The sequence below is a fragment of the Phoca vitulina genome, unplaced genomic scaffold (assembly GCF_004348235.1).
Source record: "Phoca vitulina isolate PV1807 unplaced genomic scaffold, GSC_HSeal_1.0 scaffold61, whole genome shotgun sequence".
NCBI classification, from domain to species: Eukaryota; Metazoa; Chordata; class Mammalia; order Carnivora; family Phocidae; genus Phoca; species Phoca vitulina.
Genome location: NW_022589764.1, coordinates 4,510,640 through 4,521,490, shown reverse-complemented (window position 1 = coordinate 4,521,490; position 10,851 = coordinate 4,510,640). Strand labels below are relative to the sequence as shown.

The window sequence follows — 10,851 nt, the reverse complement described above, 5'->3', positions numbered from 1 at the left end:
ACTTTGTTATGGCAGCCGGAGCAAGGAAATACACCTGCTCTGGCTCCAGCTTACCTTCAGGTCTCAAGTCAAGCTTTGCTCCGAGCCTCCAGACCCCGCCTCCTCAGCTGGTCCCAGCCCTCAGCTCCGCCCCCGCCTCTGCTTTCCCCCGTTCCAGGCGCACCCCACTCACCCCCCCCCCCAATCTGCCCATCTGCTTCCCCCTGCTGCCCCAGCTCTCTCCCACTGAAACCCTGGTCACCGCTGCCGACACCCTGGCGTGGATCACACGTTCCCTTTAAGAATCCTCCACCCACAAAACTGTTTACAGCCAGTGAGTGAGCATTTTAGGGGAAGCCAGAAACTCTCGCCTCCCCTTCGGCTTTATTTGTGCCATAAAATGAAATTGAGTTGAATACTTTCTGGATAATCTGATTAAGGTTGACAGTCACACTGCATAATTAGACTGTTTTTCTTTAGCGGGGAGGGGTGGTGTATTTGCCAGAAAGAGCACCCCTCCTCTCGAGGATGCGTGGCTATGCCTTTCTGCGTCTGAGCCGTCAGGTTAACTCGGAACTTCGGATGTATCTGGACCATCAATGGAAGAAGTCTCGATCCTTATTTACAAAACATTTTCTGGTAACTGAAATGAGAGAATCTCATGAGACAGAAACTTAGGAATCTAAACGGGATGACAAGCCGTGCAACTAGTCTGACCCATATCCAAAAGGAAGTCCGTTGCTGGAAAGCTCCCAGGCCACCCAAGCATGGGGACAGCCACCAGCTTCCCAGGACTGCCCCAGTTTCAAAAATTCACTTCCCTGAACACCCCAGGAGTTCTCATACCTATGTGTGTTAGTTTGAGGTTCAGAAAACATAGTCACCAGAGACCCAGGGCTCATGAAGGAAGCTCCCTGCTTACAGGAGGGGACAGTGGAAGGCAGGGTATTTGGGGGTGCTGACGGAGATCCGAGGAAGGCAGAGGACAGTGATGCCACCTGGGGGGGAAATGCTGTCAAAAGTCTCCCCCCCCCCCCAGAGTGGTTGGTAAACGCCATCTGGTTAAAATGAACAGCCAAAGCAGCCTTGAAATGGAAGAGACGTCCCAAATGGATAACCCAAGAGAGGGCCTGCAGAGGACCATCGTGGGTCCCTAACTGCCCCACTCCCTATGCTGTAGGAGTGAGCAGCCCAGGTGTTGAGCTTTCTCTCTCAGCCTTAGCCTCCAGGGAGAATGGAGGTCAAAGGCAGCGCAGAAGGCCTGCCCGGGAGTCCTCAGCTGGCCTTGGAATTACGGGCAAGCCCCAAGCTTTCCTCGGGCCTGCTTCAGGGAGCGATGAGAGGCATTCTCCCTGAGCTAGTGCCGGTACCTCCCGGATGTGCCCCAGTCCGGGTTCCCTATGTCCCCCAAGTTCCGCAGGTCCAGGGTTCATGGCAACATGGCAGTTGTACTCGGTGACCGGGAGCCACGGCTGGTGTTCAGGCATTGCTCCCATGAGAGGACAAGAGAGACAATGCCCTCTCCTCGGCACTGGCCACAGTGGGAAACCAGGACCCCAGCCTCATTTCGGAGGAAGGGGATGGCAAGGAGCAAAGGGTAGGGGCGATCCAGTCTGTGTTGCATCAGAGTTTTCTTTTGTTTTTTTGTTTTTAATTTTCAGATGAATAATTCAGTGGCTATGCCAAGGTTGAAATATTTTTCTGTTTTCAGTAAGATGTGAGAAAAGGAAATGAATTTTAATGAAATGTTTTGGTTTACTTTATCAGAGGCTTCCAGTATAGTGGGATTCCCACGCCCTAAACAGATGTCCGCTGTTTCAACCTCTAGCCTGCAAAAGGCAAAAGAGAGCCACGTGGCTGGCCTCTTTACCTGTTTACTTTGTCCTGCTCACCCTCTTGCATCCCCCCATTTCCCGGAAGGGAATTGCTACCTGTGCGCCCCGAGCTGGGGGAGCTTTGAAGCCATGTGAATTTCAGGACACTGACATTACAAGTGGGGATTATGATGTCTTCGCTGCCACAGACCATCAGGTCTCCCAAGGTGAGAGCAAAGCACCTGTCCCACGTTCCTGGGGCCTGTACCTCCCTGCCCCATCGGGCAGAACAGGCTTTGGCAGGTGGCCCAAATTCTCGGAGCCGACCACTCCCAGGAAGGACTCAAGCATCATACAATTCCGAAAACAGGATTTGGGGGGAGGTGGAGAGATGTGGCAATCTCTCTAAAGAGAAGGCATTACCGTCAGGTGGAGGTGATGTCACAGACATCGGAGAATATGCCAGAACATGAGCTAATGGATAGCTGCAGGCGCTGGACATGTTTTTAGCAGAAGTTTCTGAACTAAGTCAGCAAGTAACAGACCACATGGACTCTCATAAATGGGATTACTGATGGGATTCTTCCTAATTCAAGAAAACGCCTGCCTAAAATGAATTGACGTCTACAGATCAATCAAAGGAATGACTGGTTGAGCCCTGAGCACTGTGCTAGTTTGGGGGATGGAGAGGTGAAGGTAGCCAGCTCCTGCCTGCAAGGGCTTATGAGAATTGCTTGTCAGGGCAGTGACCATGCATGACAAATCAAAGAAAACCCAAACAAAGTCGGCAATCAAGGGCTCCTTACCTGGATTTCCATCTGCATCCCTGGGGAGTCATCCCGTCTAGAGACCCAAGCAGGTATCTAAAAAGAGAAAAAGAAGAGTAGCATCAAAAGAACATGGCTATCAAAGATTCCCATTGTCACAGGACCTTATAGTAATTCTGGTTTCATATATTCTCCATTTAAGTTTTTCCAATCATCCTATAATCGTATATCATCATTGCCCTGGTAAGAAAAGGGGGAAACATCTTTGTCCTGGTCTTACTGGTGATTTGGAGGAGACACTGGCCTGCCCAGCTTTCCAGGAGCATCTTTGCTCTGTTCTCCTGATTCAGGTGGAGGGTGGGTTTAGCAGGCAGAAAAAGCTGTGAAGTAGAAACTTCTAGTGGAAGCCAATTAGGAGGCTCCCTTTTCTCATTTTCTTTCCCTGGGTCTGACTCCCCAACAATGGAAAGGTCCAGAGGTGGCCAGTGATGGAGGGGATGCCGGGAACACAGCAAGAACAGTGGCTATGTCCACAGGCTTTGCAGATATATTGGAATAGAATATGGAGAAGGGGGGGTCATATAGACCTTGCTCAAGGAATGGATTTGGTCTGGAAAAAAGGATCAACAGAGCAAACAAAGAGCCTCAGTGTGTAGACAGCTGCAGTTAAGGGGTGAATGAATCAATAAAAAACCAGTAGAAATTTAATATAAGCCTGAAAAAGATAACTACTCCTTCTTCCTGCCGTTAGACAGGCTGATTCTAACATTTAGATGGGAAAAGCAAATAAGCTAGCCTGTGCAGAAAAACTGTGGAAAGGGGGTGTGCAATGGGAAGGAAACCCTCCAGATCAAACATACTGCAGAACCTCAAAAATTAAAATAGTGTGGGAATGGCCGAATAGCCAGACATACCAATGGAAGCATAGAAAATCCAGAAACAGACCCAGCGACATACAGGAATTTGATATCTGATAACAGTGGTGTCTCATTGCAGTGGAGGTAATGTTAACATTTTAATAAATGGTATTAGGACAAATAAACATCCAAAAAAGATACAGCTGGGTCCATACTTCATATTGCACAGGATAAGCTCCAAGTGGGTCAAAATTTAAATGTGAAAAATGAAATCATATAAGCCTAAGAAGAAAATAAAAAAAAATTTCTTTGAAACCTTGGTGTAGAAGAGGTCTGCCCGTGATTTAAAGAACCAGAGCTGTTACAAAATTATTATATAAGTATAAAAAGCATCTAGAGAGGGAAAAAATAGCACAGCAAAGAGATAAATAACAAATGGGAAAAAATATCTGCAACTCATACCTCCCTCCTAGATACAGGGCTCCTAGAAATTGAGAATATGAAAAACCAAAAATCTAATAGAAAACAGGCAAAAGATTTAAAGAGAGTTCACCACACACATCCACACACACAGACACACATGGCTCATAAAGCATTTATGAAAGATGTGTAACGAAAACGATGCAAATGAACACTATATTGATGTAGCATGTTTCACCCATCAGTTTGGAAAAACCTGCAAGTTTGAGAACACACTCTACTGGCAAGGCTGTGGGTAACCCAAGCTGGTGGAAATGCAAAATGGGTCAGCTCTTAAGGGGGGCAATCTGTACTCAAACGCCTATCAAAATGACTAATGCACTACCTTCCCAGCTCTGGGAACTTCCCCATAGTTGCACATCACGTAAGTATGCGAGAACAAGATTCCTCACAGCAACAGCATTTGAAAGGAGAATAAAAAGGATAAACATCTCAGGTGTCCATCAACAGCAAAGGGGTCAAACCATGGATTATCATATAGCTATTTTAAAAAAAACGGGGGCGCCTGGCTAGCTCAGTCAGTGAAGCGTGCGACTCTCTTGATCTTAGGGTTGTAGGTTCAAGTCCCACGTTGGGTGTAGAGATGGCTTAAAAATAGAATCTTAAAAAAAAACGAGGGGCTTTTTATGTTCAATTCTCCAAAGTATAGTAAGTGGAGAAAGCAAGTTCTGGAACAGTATGCTACCTTGCCTGAAAGAAAGGGGAAAAACGAGAGTGCATGTATTTGCATAAACAAGACTGGCAGACTACATGGGAAACTAATAAAAGAGATCATAGGGGACACGGAATGCAAGAGTCAGAAACAGGAGGACCGAGACCTTTGGTCTGAGTCTGGCCCCCTAAATGAGGGCTATCCCAACCTTCCCAGGAGAACCAAGTAGATTTATTTCAATTAAGAAAATATATTTTTTTAGTCAACAGGAAGAAATTCAAATGACAGCTTGTTCTGAATCTCTACCAACCCCAAATCCTTAGTCTGACTTCTAGCCTCCACTCTGTCAAATCTCAACAAGAAATTCTAAAAAGTCTGGGATTAGTGTTTCCTGAGAAGATAAATTACAGCTGATTTCCAAGTTTAGTTCAGCTATTTGCTTAGTATAAAAGTCCAAACAGATTTCTACAAAACAAACAGTAAGATTGCACCATAACTGTGGGAATATACATATATGTCTCTCGTACGTCTGACCTCATCTTATAAATATTTAAAGTAAGACAATCCTTTACGACGCTTTAAAAGGGTATGAGAGATGTATTTGTTCATTCCTTCACTCAGCATCTCCTGAGCGTGCACTGGGCTGAAAGGTCTGTGTCAGACCCGCGGGTCCCCTGCCACTAAGAGAAGCCAAGTCACTCCGGTAGGCGGCATGACCTTCGTGGAACACTCTGGCTCACTCTCCCTCATATTCTGGGTCGTGGCCACACAGACCCCCTGTGAATTCTTTGCCCGCGCGGTCCCTCTGCTATGTACTCCCCCTAACTGTTGTGTGCCGGAAATGCTCTGCTCCTCGCTGCTTGACAAACTGCCCTCCACTTATCCGTCAGGGCTCAGCTCAAGGGCTGGTCACACAAAGCAGATCAGGGGTTGCCAGGAGCTGGGAGAGTGGGGAACCCAAAGTGATTGCTCATGACCCTGGGATTTCTTTTAGGGTTGATGAAAATGTTCTGAAATGAGAGATGATGGTTCCAAAACTCCGTGCAAATACTAAAACCACCGAATCGTACACTTTAAAGGGTGAATTTTGTGGTATGTGGATTATACTCAATATATATATATTTTAAAAGATCCCTTCTTCAGGGAAATCTTTTTGGATCAGATACCCACTACTTCTGAGGACTTGTGATACCTGTTATGGAAGGGATCATAATTATAAAGAGTAATTATGTCACTGGTTATTAAATACAGTGGTGCGCTCAGGGCAAGGTGGTGGGAAGGTTACATTGTAGAGAATTTAAAAGCAATAATAAAACCAACTAAAAGCTGATCTTCTCTTTACAATGCCATGATGTTCTGGCAGTTCTAAATAATGTCGGTGATAAAATACATTCCCCCTCCAAAAAAGGCTTTTTGGTCTACATTCTAAAAGAATCGTAGGGATTACTGTTGAGTTTAGAGATAATGTGTGCAAGCTTCAAACGAACACATTCTTATTCCTTTAATAAACACTGTATTCTACATGGAAGTTAATTCAGAGAATTCCCAATTACCGCCAGTCCCCCGCAGATGAACTCAGCTACAGGGGTTTCTTGAGATAAATTTGTCATTGTAACGTAACAGTGAGACGTGGCTTACTCAGCTGGTGTTTCCAGCCCTGCGCGACTACAAATACGTGCCTTTCAACAGTAGATTCAAAGTAAACACTGATAGCACACTGATTATAATGACGGAAACGGCACTCGAGGTTCTTACTTCTGCCAGTCCATGTAACTACTTGAGTGTTTATTTGTTTTAAAATTTTAAAACCGCGGAAACAGGGAGAAGGGAAATTTTCATTGGTGAGTGCAATAGTTCGTACATGAAATATTTTACTGAATTTGATATTGAAATGCATTCTTTTCCAATTGTTGTTTGCTTTAAACTCAAGAACAAATCCAGAAAATAAATGGTCCCATATGGTACTTGCCCAAATTGTACCTTTTACAGTTCGGTTTTATTAAAATTCACTTATTAGTTACTGAGTAATTACTTACATAAACTAATATTATAGGAGATGGTAACCAAAGGATCAAGGTTTAATCTTAAACAGATATAAAAACAAATAATAATCAGATTAGGTTTTTCCCGTTTTAGGCACAATAATATCTGTTTTATTTTTATTTTTCTTCTTTTTTACTGGCAAGATTGTGCAAACAAATATGCAATGTGAGGAAACTTTTTTTAAGTTATTTATTTGTTTATTATTTTTTTAAAGATTTTATTTATTTATTTGACACAGAGAGGGAACACAAGCAGGGGGAGCGGGAGAAGCAGGCTCCCTGCTGAGCAGGGAGCCTGATGCGGGGCTCCATCCCAGGACCCTGCAATCATGACCTGAGCCGAAGGCAGCTGCTTAACCAACTGAGCCACCCAGGCGTCCCAGTTTTTTATTTATTTAAGTAATCTCTACACCCAACGTGGGGCTCGAACTCACGACCCCGAGATCAAGAGTTGCACGCTCTTCCGACTGAGCCAGCCAGGCACCCTGAAGACATTTTCGATATGAGGAAAGTATCTGCATTTCCTTTCTGGCCATTTTTGTTATTCGTTTCATTTTGTGATTATTGCTGAAAATAATTTAGTCTTGTAGAGGAGGGGATTATTTTCTAATATGCCTTCTCTATTTGATTAAATTAAATAGTAATATTCATGAAGGATATATTGATGAGCTACATATGTTCTTGAATATATTCCTAAATATTTTGAATGTATAATAAGGATATGTATTTTTGAATAATATTCATATTCACTTAAAATATTCAGGAAAAATACTCTTCAATGCAAGGTGTTGGTAAATTGCTAAATTGGGTGAATTAACTCTTTGGTGTCTTAGTCAAAACTAAGATGTAGAAACTGTGAAATAATTTTTCTGTGGTCAGAGCATCTGTAGGAGGAGCTGGGATCTGAACCAGAATCTTCTAACTGGAGAGCCCACTCTCGTAACCATTATACTATATTGCTTCCGCACACACATACTACTGAAACTCAAGTTGCCCATGAAACGCCATCCAAACTGTAACTGTAACTTCACCAGAAATGCTGCCCAGGTGAAGATGAATAGCCAAGTCTACACAGCTGTGGGTCAGACTCACACTTCAGCCCAATCACCAAGGATTGGGGATCACAAACAGGCAAGTCCTCAAACACCACAGACCCGCCGTATAGCATATGGCATTGCTTTTACTCTCCATCTACCTATTTATGGATCTATCTACATCTATCTTCGTTTTTAAATCAAATCAGTGGCTGGCATAATAGGTTCCTAATAAGTATTTATTAAGTTATTGAAAGAACGGCCAAGTGAAAGGATTAGCAATCCTGTGCTAAGAAGGATTCTGAGGTCACATCCAGGCTCAGTGGGACAGAGGACTGTGAGAAACTAGCCACGTCTGCCGTGCACAGGATGTGGGAAGGGGTAGAACACCTATACGTGCGGGGCCTGGATTGCCATATTAGCCAAAACAAGGACAAGCTAGGGCTCTCCCCACATCAGCACCCATCAACCAACACACTGACATAGGCTCCCTCACTGATGGGATCCCTCAGCTCCCTCTCCCTGATTCTTGAGGAAGGAGAGTGGGTGGCAGCACAAGTAGGGTACTGCTCCGAGCCGATCTCGGAGTCCAGAGGGTAAAGACTTGGATCACGATTCTCACCTTCATGCGGGGACCAGGGGATTTGACTGGTGAGCAAAGCTTCCTCCATAGGGTTCAGAGTTCATAGACCAAGACTCTACCAGCTTCCCACTGCCTGAGTCTGAAAGAAAGGAGTTCTTAGAACGGAGGCAAGAGAATAAAACCAGCCCCAGCTGTATAGGATTCTCTCGTTCCCCTCCCAAGTCATGAACAAAGACTGACACTGTAGTCTTTATCAAAAAATCTTGTTCCCTAAGTGGTGATACAGAATAATTATCTCAGCATGCAATCAGCACAGCGATCTTCTTCAAGGCAATTTGTAAAATTTGTGGCAAGGTTATGCATTTTTAAAATAGATTAAATTTTCAAGAGCTCGCCTCTTAAACCTGGTCAGAAAGTATTTACAACTCACCTGGTGGGATGATGCATATCTCCAAGCAGGAATTCTCTTTCATTAGGCCTTGCTTAATTGAATCAGGCAAAGTCATTTTGGGATTGTCCCAAAAGAAAACCTTTTATCTCAAGGCAAATGTGTCTTAACAAGGCCCTCCAGGAAAATAAAGCCAGGTTTCCACAAACCCGAACTCTCTGCTCCTCCTTTCAAAAGCCTACCACCCGACTCCATTTGTTTTCCTTTTAAGTGAGGAAATTGCTTTCGGAGTTAAGTGTTGCCAGTGAAAGCAACAAGTTGGCCTTCCCCTCACTTGGTAACTGTTAAGAAACACCTTGTCTCCTTTCTTTTCTTCCTTCCTCACAATTAAGTTGTGCCTCTGCTGGAGTGAGTGTGCTTGCGAAGCAAGGGCTTGCTCAAGGTATGATCAGGAGTCTGATTCAGCCCCCAGTTGATTTCCACTGGGTTGACTCTCGAATTTAGGCTTTGGACAAATCTTGACTGGATTATGCAAAGATCAAAGACCATGACTCTGCATTCCCCCAAACCTGGTGTAGTAGGAGCCCATCTAGTGTCGACCCTGGGCTTCGCCACTCGGCCGCCAGGACACCTGTGTTCTCCAACCTTCATGGGCGCAACTGGGATTCTGGAGGCCTGGGTGGGGAGGCAGGGCTGCCTCCCCCCGCCCCGGGGGGCCACCCTCCAGACGGGAGAAACTGGGAAGGGTAACTGCTGTGATAACTACATACTTTAAACAGGAAGGAGCACACTCTACCTCTAACAGCAATCCCCCCAAATCCGAAGCGTGGCTTGAATGGCCTGTTGCCTGCCAGCCACCCGCCGATCAGTCTCCCCTCCCCCTCGCCGGCCTCCCCGCTCCCAGCCCAGAAGCATCTAAGACTTGTCTAGAAAAAGGGACTTGTCTTTCCCCGGCACTTTTCACAGTAGGTTTCCTTGACTCAGCGTAAACTCGGGTTCCAGCAAGAATCGGAGGCGGCTGGAGCGGCCTTCCCTCCCCTCCATCATCAGCCGCGCTGCCCTGTCCCCGGAGCGAGCCGGGGCGCATATATCAGATGTCACTCGGGGATGACTAATCGGGGATGCGGATGAGAAGCCTTAGAGCCTGCCGGTAAAGGAGCCCGTGCAAACTTAGAACGAGTCATCTGACGGGTCACGTGGGCGGGGCGCGGCGGGCCCTCTCCCCTCGCCCTGCGGCCCGTGACTCAGAGCGGCACCCGGTCCCCGGTGAAGGGCAGCAGTTACGTAAGCGCCAGCGGGGCCGCGCCGTGCGGCGGGGAGGCCGCGACCCAGACACCTCCTCCCTGCGCTCGGGGGGCCCCAGATGGGGGCCGGGCCCCGCCTCCCCGCCCTCCCGCCCTCCTCCAATTCCCAGGAAGGTCCGCGACGCCGCCGACGTTTCCAGAACCCAACAGTGGGCCCCAGGGAAGATTCTCACGCAGCCCCCACCCCGCCCCGCGCCCGAGTGCTAAACCCAGAGGAGACATCCTCCATCCTGGATCCCTCCCCCAGCCCCAAGCCGGCAGGGGTGGGGCGGGGCGGGGCGGAGGCCGGGAGGCCGGAGAGACTTATTCTATTATATAAACTTGTAATTGGCTCTGGCTCCTGCGGGCTCGGGCCACTGGCGCGATGTTTCCAACCAGATGGATTGTGAGGCCGGGCAGCTTCCATTCCCCCTCCTCCCACGTCCCCTCACTGCGCAAGCCCCACCCGTCTGCCTCCCCAAGTCTACCAGAATTTCCCTTTCTTTCCCGTCCTCCCCTGTATGACGGATGGCATCCAGAAAGGCACGATTATTTGAAAATGGTATTTAATTATTGAACTAATGTAGGCCCAGCCTGCAAATCAACATGCAGGAGCATCTCACTAACTCAAGTGGAAAATGAGTGATCCTAGCGCAGCGACCAGGCCTCAGACTTTTCTGCATCGGAAGGCCCTGGGGGGCTTGTTAAAACTCAGGGTGCTGAGCCCCACTCCCAGAGTCCTGCTCACTAGGTATGGAGCAGGCGGAGGAATCTGCTTTTCCACAAATTACCAAGAGATGCTGATGCTCGTTGAACCACTCGTACAGACAAGGGCGGGGCTACAATTTATATTGTACATTTTATAATGTACAATTTATAATGTATATTATATTCCTGAACAAGAGGTCAGGAAGACCAACCTCCTCTCAAGGACTCTCTGGCATTTTAGACGTGTTCATTTACAAACAACAA

The 10,851-nt window shown here is 46.6% G+C and overlaps 1 long non-coding RNA gene across 1 annotated transcript; it reads right to left on the bottom strand.

Annotated features, from left to right (window-relative positions):
• Window positions 1–237: 237 nt before the first annotated feature.
• Window positions 238–9,733, bottom strand: LOC116623817. The gene is made up of 4 exons (XR_004297765.1): window positions 8,639–9,733; window positions 8,248–8,347; window positions 2,600–2,656; window positions 238–622 (listed from the first exon to the last, which is right to left on the bottom strand). It is a non-coding gene; the product is annotated as an uncharacterized LOC116623817 (long non-coding RNA).
• Between the last annotated feature and the right edge of the window lie 1,118 nt (window positions 9,734–10,851).